The sequence below is a fragment of the Toxorhynchites rutilus genome, chromosome 2, assembly GCF_029784135.1.
Source record: "Toxorhynchites rutilus septentrionalis strain SRP chromosome 2, ASM2978413v1, whole genome shotgun sequence".
Classification (NCBI taxonomy): domain Eukaryota; kingdom Metazoa; phylum Arthropoda; class Insecta; order Diptera; family Culicidae; genus Toxorhynchites; species Toxorhynchites rutilus.
Window position 1 is genome coordinate 247,177,793 of NC_073745.1, and position 17,235 is coordinate 247,195,027.

General features: G+C 38.5%; 1 long non-coding RNA gene across 1 annotated transcript in view; it reads right to left on the reverse strand.

Moving 5' to 3' along the window:
- Positions 1 to 17,235, reverse strand: part of LOC129770321 (uncharacterized) — a 106,534-nt gene that overhangs the window by 7,122 nt on the left and 82,177 nt on the right. The window lies entirely within an intron of this gene.

Sequence of the window (17,235 nt, forward strand, 5' to 3'; positions counted from 1 at the left end):
TTGGAATTCCCACTTCATGATGAACTGTAACACATTCAATGTTATCCAGTGATTGACATCATTGAGGTTAGTTTCAACAATATTTCTAGCAATAGCTCGCTTTCTGATACTTCCTAGCTGCCAGTTTGTCAACGCTTCTAGTTCACTGTCAGACACTCATAACATGTGTCGAGCTTGAATTGCTTAAAAAAATTCGACTTCTTCTTTGAACGATTATGACCGTTCTTGCAATTCCCGCTTCTCTTATGAAAACTTCTTCTTTCAGTAGAAAATGTTTAATCGTTCGGGTTTAATAAAACCTTTTGAATTGCAATTTTTGACAGCAAGAAAAACTACCAGTGCTTGAGTCTGTTCACAACGTTACTCAGAGATGGTCCTTTGGTTTGTAAATATTCTGCGCTGGATGTACTTCATGTAGTACAACGCACCAGAAGTACATATAACACAGATATATCAAATCATAAACTGCTTGTAGGAGGGACCGCGCACTTGATCGAGTATTTGAGTCGCACATAACAACCCAGTAGCTGTTATAAGCCTATAAATTGGATTCGCAGCATTATAATGAGCATTGCGAAAAACGAGGAAACAAGTTAAACAGTTCTCAAGAATATCACACCCTATAGATTCTCAACAAAATCATGTTATCCTCATAAACCCAAAAGAGTTGTCTACAAACCCTATGGATACGGATGTTTTGTTTTGGTTTCTCAACAAAAACCTGAACTCCTTTATTTGATCCTGCCATGGTTGGAACGGAATCATTTGTTTCAAATGGCGACTAAATCAATTTTCAATAAATGGATATGTTTTTCCCTTGGAATAGTTTTGTCGGTTCAAATATGTACGAAATAATATTCTTTCGCTTGTGTACGAAATCGTTGTAGGATACAGTAACGGCTGTCAAATGACATAAACTAACAGTATCCGAAAAGCATAACGTTTGTAACGCAAAGAGAAAATATAAAGTGAATAAACTGGAAGCAAGTCTCTTTTTGACACTCAAATAATCAAGACGTGTTTATCTTATTTTCCATATAATATTTATTCCGTGATAAAAAGAATCATTACAGAAACACCTTGTTAACTGCCCAAATGTATGCAAAATCATATTCTACTCCTTAGGTGCATGACCAAGCAAACGAATTCGCATGTCCGTTCATCACGGCAGCAAAAGAGACACTGATAGAGGTTGACCAGCCGGTGCATCTTCCATCATACATCAACCGCAGACCAATCGAGACTGAAATGAAATTTCAGAAAGCTATTAAATAGTTCGCTTCCGAAGCAGTTTTGAGATATTGAAACACTTTTTTGTGGCTAATAAATAAAAAAACATCACTTTCATCTTTCTAATAAAGTTATTCTTACACCACTTTGTTCATCCGGAAGAGAGATATTAACGCTCAAAACCATGTACACTACGCCACTGCCTTCCATTGCGATTTGGCCGTGCAAATGATGTTGATAGTTCGCCTGGACTTACCTAAGGTCTTTAACGTTTATTTCATTTGTACCTGGAGAGCAACATTTCGCATGTGATGTTTCGGTTTCCCTGTTGTTTTTCGTTCAGCTTATGTGAAATCCATTTTTCGATCATCTGGATCATTACCATGAACTACGGAAGGGCTGATCCCAGCTGTATAAGTTCTGTGCGAATCGGATGTGAACTACGACGTCAAGAAGGCTGAATTGTTTGAAGCAATTCAAGCTCGGCACGTGTTAACGCCACCTGGCAGTGAACTGAAAACGTTGATTGCAAAACTGTAAATTTTCAACGACGAAGTTTCAGAAAGCGAGCGATACTGAGATTACGTAGACAGGTCGCTGAAATTAACCTGGACAATGTCAACAATTGATGTGCGTTGGATGTGTTACAGTTCATCATGGAGTGGGACTTCCGAGAAACACTGCCAAATCTTACAGAGAGTTTGAAGTTGTTACTAACCGTATGAGTTTCTGTGGCATCTAGTCAAAGAAGTTTCTTAAAATTGAGTTTAATCAAAAATTATTCCAACGATTAAAAAGGAGCATTTAATTGATCAGCTTTGCTGTCAATTGAAGGTGAGTTGATAGATCTATTAACTTCGACGATATGATGAAGATTTTGTGACTCCATGTTCATTTTCATAGTTTTATAATAAACAAGTTTCTTGGTTGGATACATTGGATTTTTCATGGAAAAACAAAAACAACGACTTGAAAAGAAGGGTTGATTAGAGGGGTGACGCCCAATACATCCGCACCGGCTGTCATCCGATCACGCCACGCCACTGACTACAAGTATGAATTGATTTGAATACAACACTTCCCTATGGCTTATTATACAGGGTCCGACAATCTAGAATCGGGAGAATATGAGCTAGTTATGATATTTTCTCTGTCCGTGCACAGTAATATTGATTCAATATTTGGCTAATTCCATCATGAAATTCAAGTGATTCATACAATCTATTTTTACAAGTTACGGTTAAGTGTTTCTTTAAATAGAAAATGACGTTATACGTATCAGTAAAGTTTCATAATTACACTAGCTGACCAGGCAAACGTTGTTCTGCCAAATAAATGATTTCTATTGAATATTTTGGGTGTTGAATAAAACACACTAATGTATTGTAAGTGTGTTTGAATATTTTAACGATCTTTAAAATACATCGAATGTGACCGATAAAAAACGAATTAAATGATTTGAACGAAAGGTTATATGATGTTTCTTGGTGTATTTCATTAACGTAACTGACATGTTTGATCTCTTAAAAGTTAAACGTCAACTGGAAAAAGTAATATAAGTTTGTCGTAAAGTAGAAAAAATGAAATATAGAAAATCAATATTTATTGCTGTCTTCTTGTTAGAAAATACGTGCATGTGATTTTCAACATAGCTTAGTTTATAACAGCTTGGTCTCGTTCATAAATTGGAAAACAGCGATACGCCAGCTAACTTCAATGGATCTGATTAATCGGCCTGTTTGGAATCACGTTATTTTATCGTTGTCATTCAATCGAGGACTATTCACATTGGTAATCTAAGTTTGAAACACAGCCATATTGCTTCCTTTATTCATGGATGTTTTTATTACTCTTCACCGATTGGTAGAACTCAATATTCATATATGCATATGAGCAATCGGATTTTACAATTCGATCGAAATCGTCTTTTACACTCTTAAATTCGTTCGCCTTGTCGCGAAACAATGGTCAAAATAAGTCATCCGTATTTGTGGTTCAATTTACTCTCTATCTCTCTCTATCTCTCTCTATATCTCTATTCCGGCATAATTCCGGAAATAATTCTAAATTGTTGAAATTTGAATGAAAATTATTATTCGATTTCGTTTGGATGCTAAATTTGTTTTGAATGTGTTTGAATGCTAAATTTTGCGTGTTTATTCCACCCGAAAAACCATTACAATTTTTGCTTCATAGAAATGGAACATGGAGACCAATGTTGTTTACGTCGAATTGCGTGGCAAGGTTGTCACATTTGCTCAACTCGATTGGACTTGAGCTTGAACAGAATGCAAAATTGCGTTTTTTCCATTCAACAGAATACAACCAACAATATGTGGAGACGAATACGATCGAACTTCATTTTGTGTTTGAACACACGCGCAATGTCATGACAATGCATTGCGCTTTGGTCTGGCTATAACTAAAGCTGTGTCGGCGTTGATCATGATAGTTTCTCGCAAGTGAATGTATTAATCCTCGCACCGCTTTTGTTGATTGTGTAGTAAGAATTGCAGTCGTTCAATCTCTACCTTCGCGTATATGTCGACCATAAATTGTTGGCACAGCTTACGATATCTTGAATTGGCGTTTCTTGACCATGTCAAATCACCATATGATAAACATAAAAATCCTTCGAGCGCGCCCTCTGGTTGTTTCGTCGCATGTTCATAAATATTAAATCAAAATTAGAAATGATGTTCATAATGCATTAAGTATCTGTGACGGGGTCTCGTTGGTCTAATGTTTATGCAAGAGATTTTTCGTTAAAGATTTTCTGACTTGCACTGTAGTCACGCGTATTCTTGAGCTTGCCACTCCAGAATACATTCAAGGTGTATTGTTCGTCATAGAAATCTCAACTATTTACTGATAAAAATGACGCAAGTAGTACTACGTTGAGAAGGCAAACCTTGGGAACGTTAGTGCCATTGAAGAAGAACATAGCGAGGGTCGTATGAACGGTGTGTGTCAACGATGAATTCCAGATTATTGTTTTTTCTTCGCATTAAATTTCTCGTGTCACCGTGCTATCATGATTCCAGCAGCGCTTGTGCTTTGGATCTACACACGTGCTCTCCAGCTGATGTTTTATCAGGGTTGATGACAATAGCGTAATTGTCATTTTGTAATCCGAGCAAATGTGATTTGAAGAATTTCGATAACTCATTGTGCTCATTCAAAAAGGCTTCCAGCTTGTCGGAGATTCTCCCTGCTTTAGATGAATTGATGTTACTTGTGTATTTGTAGATGGATGTTCAATGAAGCGGGCGTTACGCCATCAGTCATTGAACAACTTAAATGAATTCGTTCTGTTGAAAAAACGAACAACGGTTAAATTATTAGAATATTTTTGACACAAAAATAATAAAATCGCAATTAAAAATAGGGAATTGGGGTCAACATTTAAGGTTATATGTATGGTATGAAGACAAATTTTTGAAAAAAAATATCCAGATCTTTTTTTCTGCATAGAGCCACCCTATTCGGTATTAAATGTATGGTTATCGGTATCCTACCGGTATCATATATAGTTTACAACCTATTCTCATACCTACCAAGTATTTTGAGTATAATTTCATCAAAATCGTACGAGCCGTTTCGGAGGAGTTCGGTAACAAACACCATGACACGAGATTTTATATATATATATATATATATAGATTATCAATGTGAGATTCAAAAGTGAACTTGTTATCAATAACAACTTTTAGATATTTGGATAGATATTTATATTTCTCCATTGCCTCCAACGATATTCATTTTCTCCATTGTATCACTGTCTATTTTGAAATTACCGTCAAATGTGAAGACCACTGAAGAAATTGAGCTGCAATTATTTAAATTTCAACGGACTAGCTAAATAATTTCAAGAACGTCGTTTGATGTTTGTGGAAGTGGACACGGCTTCCACAAACATCATTGGAATGGGATAAAAATAATTTTGTTCAAATATTTTAAATTTAGAAAATTCTTAGTTTACAACTCTTAGTATCAAATTTCTTTTCTCCGTAGTGCGCTGCAAATCCAAAAACATCCCATGAATAACTCCGTGTTTAAGGGTTCTGTTTAACACGTTCGTCGTCCAACGCGACCCGGTTGTGTTTCTTACAGAGCCCAACTTACGAATAAATTATCAATTAAGCTCAAACTTTGTTTGTATACCTCTTATTCATAATCTAGCAATTTTTTTTTTCAATTTGAAGACAAACTAACAGCAATAACACATATCAATGTCACATTATATGGGTTTCGCATGAAACATTAGTACAAACCATCCGTAATGTAAATTAATAAAAAGTATAGAAGAAACATTATATTTTCACGGTTTTGATTTTATTATTTTTCTCGTATACTAAATTTGTATTTAGGTGCCAATTCGATCAAATACGGTTTGAAAATATTTTTCAATTTGAACGAAAAAAGTGTCACCCATATCTGAGTGGCGGGGCGACGAACGTGTTAATACGTAGCTGTTAAGAGATGAGAGATATACCTTTGGATTTTTTTCTAATTTGAGGCGGGAAAACATCTCAGTCTGATTAGAGACCTTCAGTTCACGGAAAAAGGTTCACTAAACTAAGGTTCAGTGGAGTTGCCCACGATCGTTCGTTTCATTAGACGCGGACACGCTTTGGTATATCGCTAGTGATTCGCATTTGAAATATGACATTCCAGGCCTACGGCAAAATAATTTTCACCCAAGTAAAAACGCAATAAAACTCAAAATTAACGAATGTGGAGAATAAATAACTGCTCATTCGAGCACGATTTTGCGCCGATAATGAGAGTGAGGAGTGCATTCGATTATGACTCGAGGAGATTAATTAACGTTCAAAACCGAACCGATTCGTTTCGTGATAAACAACCACATGATGGTCGGCATTCCCAGATGAAGCGAAGCTGATAACCAATTACACCGTACTTTTCATACCGTCTCTAAATAATCTCAGCGAACCACACCTTCACCGGAGCTGTTCCCAATATCGCTCTATAACTCTTCGCTAATAACAATTATTTCTGTAATTATGCATAATCCCACAGAACCGAGTCTTATTTTATTCCTTCCGGGGGGATAATTTAATCCGCTCGTCGCTTGTCCCTCCTGCTTTCCCCTTGATGACGTGACCTTTGGACTCTGATTTTTGCTTATTATTGTTCCACCACTTTTATCCCCCGGATGGATATTATGCAAGGGCGAGTGATGTATTATGTTCGTGGAGAGATGCTTTGGTTTGGTGCGAATAATCCAAATTGGTACCTATACACCCTTTCGACGGGCTGTAGTCCTGGAACGGTCTTGCGATCCGGGACTTTAGAGGCAGTGATGATTTTATGTGTCTTATAGTCCCTTAGAATTTGCATTTCAGTGTAATGGGTCCAAAACATATGTATTCTAGTTCATTGATATCCATCAATTTGCTCTTCTTCAAACATTGCTTCCGAACCGAAGGAGAGAAAAAACCTAAACCGGTCAGCTCAGGTGAGCTATATCGATTCTTGTCATATTTTGAATAACTATAACGCTCGTTCAAAGAACTCTTGCAGCATGCATCCATAAGTACCGAGACAGCATCGGACCATAACTCTTGCATATGCAAGAGACGACAACAGCATGAAGCTGGATGGCGAGGTGCCCTGGAGCATAAATTAAAGAAGAATTTTAGCAGCTTGCATCAGCATAGTGGAGTCCACAGCACAGCAGACCGAGTCAAAACTTTAATAAGGCGAGGGGAGGCAAAAAAACTCATTAATTTTCTGGCTGAAGCTAAATTATTTTTCAATTTAGATGAAACTCGTGCGTGAATTTTGTGTTCTGCTTTAGTTTGTTTTTTTTTTCGAATCATAAAAACGGCCCTGATGGGAAAGTGATTTTTTAATTCGAATTGTGACCGCAGAAGATCACAAATTATGTTTTGCGGGAATTATTTCTTTCTCTCACTTCATGCATTATCGATTCGTGCCGAGCAAATTTACAGGCACTATGTTATCTTGAAAAAATATATGATCTCTGCCACAATTTACATACTCGTATAAACTGTATTTAGATTATGAACAATCGCCGAGTATAACAAATCATTACACCGCGTTTGGTCATGACTTGTAAAGTAAACATAATAGTTATTATTATGTTTCTGGAAAAGAAAAAAAATAACATTCTTTTATACATTCTGTCAGATTTGAAATTTGAAATCTTACCGCTGAGTATTTTTATTTTTTTTTATGTTGGTACTACTGTCAGTAAGAATAATGTAAATTTTTAGTGCGATCTGTCATTTAGATTTTTTACAGTGACTTTTCATATGGATTATTTTATTGGTCAAAGATATTGTGTGAAATATTAGGCTGTCAAAAAAGTTCTGCGGTATTTTTTTTGAATTTTCATTTGTTCATAAAATTAGTTACAATCATCTGTTTTAAGTCAAATATACGCCGTTTTGTTCGATGACTTGTTCCCAACGAGATGCCAACTTCATAATACCCCTGTTATAGACGCTCGCTTCCTTATTGGCAAAAAAACTCGGATAGCCAATTTTCACAGGCCTCTTTTGTGGCTAACTTCTGACCTAGCTCGTTCGCCATGGACAAAAACAGGTGGTAGTCACTTGGTGCAAGGTCCGGACTATACGGCGGATGCAAAAGAACCTCCCATCCGAGCTCCCGGAGCTTCTGGCGCGTCATCAAAGAAGTGTGTGGCCTGGCGTTGTCCTGATGGAAGACAATGCGGCCTCTGTTTATCAAAGATGGCCTCTTCTTCAAGAGTGCTTCCTTCAAGCGGTCCAGTTGTTGGCAGTACAGGTCCGAATTGAGCGTTTGGCCATAGGGAAGCAGCTCGTAATAGATTATTCCTTGACAATCCCACCAAACACACAGCAGAACCTTCCTGGCCGTTAATGAGGGCTTGGCCACCGTCTGAGCCGCTTCAGCGGGCTTCGACCACGACCGTTTGCGCTTCACGTTGTCGTAAGTGACCCACTTTTCATCGCCAGTCACCATCCGCTTCAGAAACGGGTCGATTTTGTTGCGATTCAGCAGCGATTCACATGTGTCGATACAGTCAAAGATTGCCGCAACGTGTGTGGCACCCATACATCGAGCTTCTTTGTGAATCCAAGCTTCTTCAAATGGTTAATAACGGTTTGATGACTTATCCCCAGCTCTTGGCCGATGCTACGGCTGCTACTATGCCGGTCTTTCTCGGCGATTTTGTCGCAATTTTCGACGACAGGCCTTCCGGAGCGTGGCGCATCTTCGACGACCTCTACACCAGAACGAAAACGTTGAAACCATCGTTGTGCGGTGGAAATGGAAACTGTATCGGGTCCATAAACTGCACAAATTTTATTGGCAGCTTGAGATGCATTTTTGCCTTTGTCATAGTAGTACTGTAAAATATGTCGGATTTTCTCTTTATTTTGCTCCATATTTGCGACACTATAACTCACGAACGACTTAACCAAACAAAACAAAACATGTCAAGGACTATATATAGCGCGCAAAAATACCTTTCCAACAAGCTATAGTATGACTCGGTACAATGAATACAACTAGAACTACGCGCTTACAACGACACCTCGCGGAAATACCGCAGGACTTTTTTGACAGCCTAATATTATGTTGCAAACAAAATTTCTTGTGCCGAAATGTTGAAAATGTTGCAGAATACATTTGGTGACTTAATTTGTCATATTTCGGCTGAAGTTTTGGGCATAAGAAAAGTCGCAGCACAAAAGAGCTTTCAAAAATTTTATCATGTGCAGCTTGCATCATGCTTGAAGACGTGATTCTTGTTATGCCTATTTGGAAAAATCGAATTGGAGTTACTGATTGTTTTTGCTGATAAACGATTATTTCCTCTGTGCTCGGGCATTCTAGTTGTTCTTCCTCGGCACATTACAAGCTTTTTTTTTTGGTTCAATTTGGTTTTCATCGATGCTATAATGGATCAGAATCTTGAAACTTGAACATCATAAAGGATAGTTTGAAGCGAAGTGTCAATAAAATGAGATTGAATTGAGAAGAAACCGAGTTGAAATTTCGACCACCGTACGGATATGAGTTTGAGTCAATTCTCATGCATTTGCACATACAGTCGTCATTTTTCGAGAAATAATCACCATTATTTTGAATACAGATGGCAAACCTTTCCACTCTCATATGACACTATGACTTTATCTGAATGGAATGTTCCGAATGCCCGTTTTTGACTTTCAAAATAAGGAAAAAAAAAACTCTGCATGGTGGCGTACGATTTCCAGTTTGTATCACTGTGGATACGCTCCACCAATATTGCTGAGATTAGGTCTAACCAAACCAGTATCAGTGACCCTAGCCGGCAAAGTATGTCCCGAAGGGCTCCCATCGTCATGAGTCACATGAGTGAGAGGGCGAAGGATTTGTGGATCGCAAGATTTATGCTCTGTTGTTCAACACATAGCCACATAGGCACATGGTGTTGATCGCGGTGCATGTGCGTTTTGTTCTGTTCCTGGAAAACGGTAAATTGCGGTCACCCGCTGCCAGATCGTACTACTGGACACAGGATGAAGGGAACAACGGGGCAAAGGAGGCTGAAATATGAACATATTTTATTACATACCTCAGTATTTGTTCACATACACAATATGGTCCCATCTGTTTTTCTTGTTAGAACTTGTAGAAAACCAGTTACGAATAAAAAAAAACAAATAAAAAATATTTAGAATTGTAAACGTATAATTATTTCACAACTGAGCAATTACACGCCAAATTAAATTGTAATTTTTAGTAGATTGTAAAAAATCTGAAGAGGGTCCGTTCAAGATTGGTTTGTTTTTAGCTAATTTGGCATAAATTGTTACATCCCAGATTAGGAATGTTATGGGACATTGGTTAAGTGTATTTCAGAAACAATCTAAGGAAACAAGTAAATTTGTAAATGATATGGTAATGTTAGATGAAAACTCTTTCTCCACTATGCTGAGTGGTTTGTCTCATCATGACATGGATATGCATTTTTTCATATTCAAGCTCAATCAGCTCAATCGATAGCACTGATCAGGGCCTGGAAATATTGAGCTTATTAAGTAATATTGAAAATAGGTTTTTATCAGTGTAATGCGTATCTTCAATTTGTGTAATGACTGCTCATTTTCAATATCCTGAGAAGTGTGAGAGGATGCTTTGCTTATTCTAAAGTTATGTGTTATGTCTGAAGTTACTCCGACATGGCAACGCAAATGAGTGATTCAAGCGGAAATGCCATTAAAAGAACAATATCTGCTCTCATATTCATAGAAATTTTTAAAAACAAAATAGGTTTGGATGGCGAGGAAGCATTTTGCAAGATTGATTAGTGGATGCAAACTTCGTCAGCCAAAGCTAGACGTTTTTAATTGCATCCGCCATTTCCGAATGCAACACTCGGAATTATCTAGCGAATACGGTCTGCTGAAGGAGTTTGATCCGTCTGCAAAAAAAACTCGAATTATTTCAAATCACCCGGTACCAGCTATATATATTGACAAATTTCATGTCAACTCGTCTTAGGAGTTCGCGGAACCATCTCAAAAAACAGCGAAATATTGTGGGTGTCATTTAAGCAATTTTGCATACTTGAAATCTTCAAAAAAGGATTAGATTTTTTTTTGTAAAGGATCAAAGTTTTTTTTTCTTATATTTTTATAAAAAATCAACTGTAACTAAATTCTCTATTTGCTAAGTTACGCGATCTTGCGCCTCTGGTATTTTTAATCTAAATTGCTGTTCAATTTTAACCATAGAACTAAATAAACCTATACTTTTAAAAATCATAGTTGGAGTGTATTTGGAGCATTTCTGACAAGTGGAATTGGAATTGTACAGGGTTTTCCATTTCGGGCTTCCGAAAGTATACAGCCCTGCGCTGACAACCGTTTGACATAGCTGTCAACCAAAGTCATATCGTTAGTTGAATGTCTGCCATTTTACAATATGGATCGTTTTAGCATCGCACAACGTGTTAATTTTGTTAAATTATACTATAAAAATGATGAAAAACCGGCAAATGTTTTTCGAGCATTACGGACGGATTTTGGTCGTCATGGACGGCCTACAGAGCACACAATCGCTAATGTAGTGCGTAAATTCGAACAAACTGGATCCGTAGCGGATATTGTGAAACCTGTGCATCATTGTAATGTGCGTTCGGCCGAAAATATTGCTGCTGTTGCTGCCAGTGTGGAGGATGACCCGAATGTTTCGATTCCACGGCGTGCTCAGCAATTGGGCTTATCAAACACATCATTGTGGTGAATTTTGCATTTGGACTTGCACCTACATCCATATAAAGTCCAAAAAAATCCACACGTGATTGTTGAGAGGCCATTGCATCCGCCAAAAGTCACTGTTTGGTGCGCATTATGGTCTGGTGGAGTCATCGGGCCGTATTTCTTTGAAAATGAGGACGGCGAGACGGTAACTGTGAATGGTGAGCGCTATGGCCGCATGTTAACCGATTTTTTTGCCACAAATTGAAGATTTGGATACGGATGACATATGGTTTCAGCAGGACGGCACCACGTGCCACACAACACGACCGAACATGGCCATATTGCGAACGAAATTTGAGGGACGCATAATTTCGCGTTTTGGTGATGCCAATTGGCCGTCCAGATCATGCGATTTGAACCCGCTAGACTTTTTTTGTGAGGTTATGGGAAAGACCGTGTCTATGCCAACTCTCCGCAAACTCTTGAACATTTGAAAGACAACATTCGTGAAGTTATGACCGAGATAACGCCCCATATGTGCCGAAAAGTCATCAAGGATCAAGGTGTGCGAGGAAGCCCTAGGTGGACATTTGAATGATGTTGTATTTCACACATAATGGCATAAACCAAACTTTAATTTGAAATAAAAGTTTCATCGAAATTCGAATTCTAAGTGTGTTTTATTTCAATTTACTTTCGGAATTTAAAGTTGGAAAACCCTGTATATTCACTATGTAAAACGAAAACATTTCAACTCGCTTGCTTGAACTATTTACAAAAGCCTCTTTCTTGGCTTACAGTGTCGAGTCCTTCAAACTCCGCAACGCTATCCTGATTTGCTGTCGATATAATGAATTTTCAGTACTTCCATATCTTCTTCAAAGAATTTTAGCGTTTCGTCAGTGTCCGAGAACGATGCTGATATTGAATGAACGGATATATTAATATCAATGAATGACAAAACTAGGAATATTTCCATTCCGTGAACGCAGATTTTATGCTTTCTTCATATACATTATATTAGGCTGTCAAAAAAGTCCTGCGATATTTCCGCGAGGTGTCGTTGTAAGCGCGTAGTTCTAGTTGTATTCATTGTCATACTATAGCTTGTTGGAAAGGTATTTTTCCGCGCTATAATATAGTCTTTGACAGTGTTTTGTTTGGTTAAGTCGTTCGTGAGTTATAGTGTCGCAAATATGGAGCAAAATAAAGAGAAAATCCGACATATTTTACAGTACTACTATGACAAAGGCAAAAATGCATCTCAAGCTGCCAATAAAATTTGTGTAGTTTATGGACCCGATACAGTTTCCATTTCCACCGCACAACGATGGTTTCAACGTTTTCGTTCTGGTGTAGAGGTCGTCAAAGATGCGCCACGCTCCGGAAGGCCTGTCGTAGAAAATTGCGACAAAATCGCTGAATTAGCCGAGAAAGACCGGCATAGTAGCAGCCGTAGCATCGGCCAAGAGCTGGGGATAAGTCATCAAACCGTTATTAATCATTTGAAGAAGCTTGGATTCACAAAGAAGCTCGATGTATGGGTGCCACACACGTTAACGCAAAAAAACATCTTTGAACGTATCGACACATGTGAATCGCTGCTGAATCGCAACAAAATCGACCCGTTTCTGAAGCGGATGGTGACTGGCGATGAAAAGTGGGTCACTTACGACAACGTGAAGCGCGAACGGTCGTGGTCGAAGCCCGCTGAAGCGGCTCAGACGGTGGCCAAGCCCTCATTAACGGCCAGAAAGGTTCTGCTGTGTGTTTGGTGGGATTGTCAAGGAATAATCTATTATGAGCTGCTTCCCTATGGCCAAACGCTCAATTCGGATCTGTACTGCCAACAACTGGACCGCTTGAAGGTAGCACTCATGAAGAAGAGGCCATCTTTGATAAACAGAGGCCGCATTGTCTTCCTTCAGGACAACGGCAGGCCACACACTTCTTTGGTGACGCGCCAGAAGCTCCGGGAGCTCGGATGGGAGGTTCTTTTGCATCCGCCGTATAGTCCGGACCTTGCACCAAGTGACTACCACCTGTTTTTGTTCATGGCGAACGAGCTAGGTAGTCAGAAGTTAGCCACAAAAGAGGCCTGTGAAAATTGGCTATCCGAGTTTTTTGCCAATAAGGAAGCGAGCTTCTATAACAGGGGTATTATGAAGTTGGCATCTCGTTGGGAACAAGTCATCGAACAAAACGGCGCATATTTGACTTAAAACAGATGATTGTAACTAATTTTATGAACAAATGAAAATTCAAAAAAAATACCGCAGGACTTTTTTGACAGCCTAATATATGGTCGGTGTTAAGTCAGACCGGACCATGTTACATTTTTCTGATTTCGAGAAAAACGTGCTTGAAGTTTTGCGCTATAAGCGGCCTTCATTGAGCATTCAAAGCAATTTCGATACGTTATTCCTGCTGTACGCGTGATTTCCCAAATCTGATAAATGTGGTATGTAGCTTCCGTAATGCTTAACCAAATGCAATAAAAAACTCGCGATTTTTAATTTTGCGACTTGGTCCCCTCTGACTTAACACCGACCATATATCAGTATGATGACAGTAAACTCAAGCAATGAGAAATGTACTATCTACTTGAAAATTCGAGTTTTTTTTTATTGAAATATGATGATTTCTAAAACCGGACAAACCATGATCATTTTCCGGACCAACCATGATCAGAGATGATCAGAGAAAATCGTTAAAAACATAAAAAATTGAACAATTTCAACTCTATATGGTATTATTAGCAATCAGAGACTTGGGGCTTTTCAACAAACCCAAATTCGTCTCGATTACATGTGATTTTAATGAAGAAAAATCAATTTGCATTTACTAGTTGCGTAAAAACACCCTAAACCGGACAAACCAACATCATTTGCCTTACGTTGAGTGGCACCAGAGAAGAAAAAAGGAAAAAAAGGGCGCGTTCTACCCCGATGTCGCCTCTTACTCATAGCTCTCCTACTGGACGTGAGGCTCAAACTATTTACAGCCAATCGCAAAATTGAGTGTACAACTACTTCTTGACGATACTCTCCATTTATTTGATGCAAAATATTTCGAATACATTTCTTTTTTTGATACATATTAATAACACACACATTTTACTAACTATGCGCACAAGAAAATTTCGCGAACAGTTTTTTGCTAGTTATACAATCTTTTTTCTAAGCATTGCAAAATTGAGTGTACACCTTAAGTTTCTCCAAACAAATTAACCTTTTAAGTAAAATCTTTAGGAATTAGCGTTTCTTTTTTCGTCAGTGTGTGATGTCAACACCAAACCACTGCTTGGGCAGTGTTGGTTTTTGTTTTTTGTTAATGTTTGGAAAAGTTTTAATCAAAATGGCAAGTAAGAGGAAAGAAATAGATATTGTTACACGTACAATGATAACGGGTGTTAAATAAAAAATGAGAATTTTTTCAATCACATATTTTTTTTTTTCATCGATTTTAGTATTTTTTTCATTAATAACATAATGTATTTTCTTCAAAAAAATGTCAGTGAATGTTTGTTGAGTAAGGGCCGTGGTCTGCTGTTCGACGCAACTTTGTCGCGATGCTCTCACAAGAACGTTGTACGGCCTTACGTCCATTTTCCGGATACAATTCCGGATTCTTGTAGTCAGTTGCTTCGTGTCCTTGGCCCTCCAATTGTTTTTATATACTAGGGCACTGATTGAGCCAAAGAAATCCTCTATTGGGCGGCACTGGGGCAAGTTTGTTGGGTTACGATCTTTCGGCACGAACGGTATCTTTTTCTCCTCAAGATACGCCAGCGTCTTCTTGGCGTAATGGGAAGACGCCTTGTCCGGCCAGAAGACGTACTTCCCATCCGCGTGATGCTCGTTCAGGAACGGCAGCAGGATTTTATCGAGGCACTCTTCTCGATAGATTTGTTGGTTGATTGCCAGACCGCTCGACTTAAACCAAGGCTTTGAAATACCCCGGTCGGAAATGGCGATGTACAACATAACCTTTTTTTCAAACTTGTGCTTGAACTTGTATTTCACTTCAGGCGGTGTGGATGACTTGTCGCTGGAGTAGTAATTATCATTTCCTAGAATATGCGTTTTGGACAGCGGAAAATAGCTTTCGTCGTCCAGAACGAAAGACGTTCCGCGGAATTTTTTGGTCATCCACCGACACTGTGAATTAACCGTCTCAATCTGCTCCTCCGTGTACTCGTGTACGGCGACCTCGTCTTCTTCCTGCAGACGATTCCTTCCATCTTGAGGGTCCGATGGATCAATACGTAGGAGCAGCCATATTTCCGACCGGCGTCACGCAGGCTGGTTGCGTCCTTGTTGTCAAACAGCTTCTTTAACGATGTCTTCCTCTGCTTCATCATTATCGTCACCGGACGACCACTTCCGACCTTCCGCTCTACGTTCAGGGAACCCAGGATACGATATACCGTACTGACAAGTACATTTTCTTTCTTAAAATGTGCCAACTTTTTTCCTTGCTGGAAATGCGTTTCGTAGAACCGTACAATGCGTTCGCGGAGCACGTGCTGTTTCGACGCCATCTTTGCTTTGACTAAATTCAAACTAGCAAAACCAAACACGCCTACTGTTTCTAGGAAGCCCAAAGAGCAATTTTCTTGGAGAAAGTAAATTTTACGCTCTTTATTTGAGTTACTGAAAGGTATTGAAAAAATTCTCATTTTTTATTTAACACCCGTTGATAAGTAAAATCTAATTGATGCCACGGCTCTTGCAGGGAGTACTGGAAGCCCAAGGGAAGTTATACTAAATACTAGGGGATTGATTTTTGTTATTTATTGTTATTTCTGAATTGATTAAAATTGAAAAACTTGAACACAATTTTACCGCGTCTGAATTGAAGATTTTTTGTTTGTTCTTTAAACACGAAGTAAAAATGAGACCGAAACTCAAAAAACTCAAAAGTAACGAACCAACCAGGTGTGTACACTCAATTTTGTAATTGATTGTATGTTGCCTATAGAACTCATGTAATTTGGGAACTCATACCAATCATAAAATCTGTGATGAGCTTTTGGTAGGAGAAGTGCGAACAATTGAAGGAACCGACTATATTGAAATATTGGAAACGAACTCTTCGGACTGTTCATCAATGTATCATGTTTGTGATGCGATATGTAAGTTATGCATCGGGATAAAAATATATTCAATGCCTACACTGCGTTTCACAACTATAGAACTGCTTATTTATTCTGATTCTGATTCCAGATATATGTACGAAGTCGATTGAATTGAAGTATATATTGTAGGACATAATAACTATCTTCATTTATAATATATTTGAACTTTATTGTTGTGTCCAGGCAGGAAACATTCAAAAAACTAAAATACTGGTGTTTCATATCTATAGAACCAAATGGAAAAACTCTCACTCCTTCACAAAATTAACGTCAATTTCACATGAATTACAATAAGTTTCTAATTCGTGGGTCATCCTTAGTTCTCAATCAGTCCAACAACCCATTCGGGGTGGTTTCGCCCAAGCTGCGCCATGTTGTAGTATGTATCTCGTTCTACGCAGAAGATATGGGTAGTGGGGGCAAATTGGTCATGGGGGGCAAAGTGGTCACCTGCTTGTTTGGTAGTATAACTATTGACTGTAGATGCCGTATTGATAGTCACCTTATGTTTGAAGAATTTAATGACTTTTGAATCACCCTGTACTTCAGTAGAGCTGTCGCATGTCAAAATACAAATAAAAACAGAAATTACTCTCTCGATAGCCATTCGGCCGTAGTTCTGTGCACATGGTATCT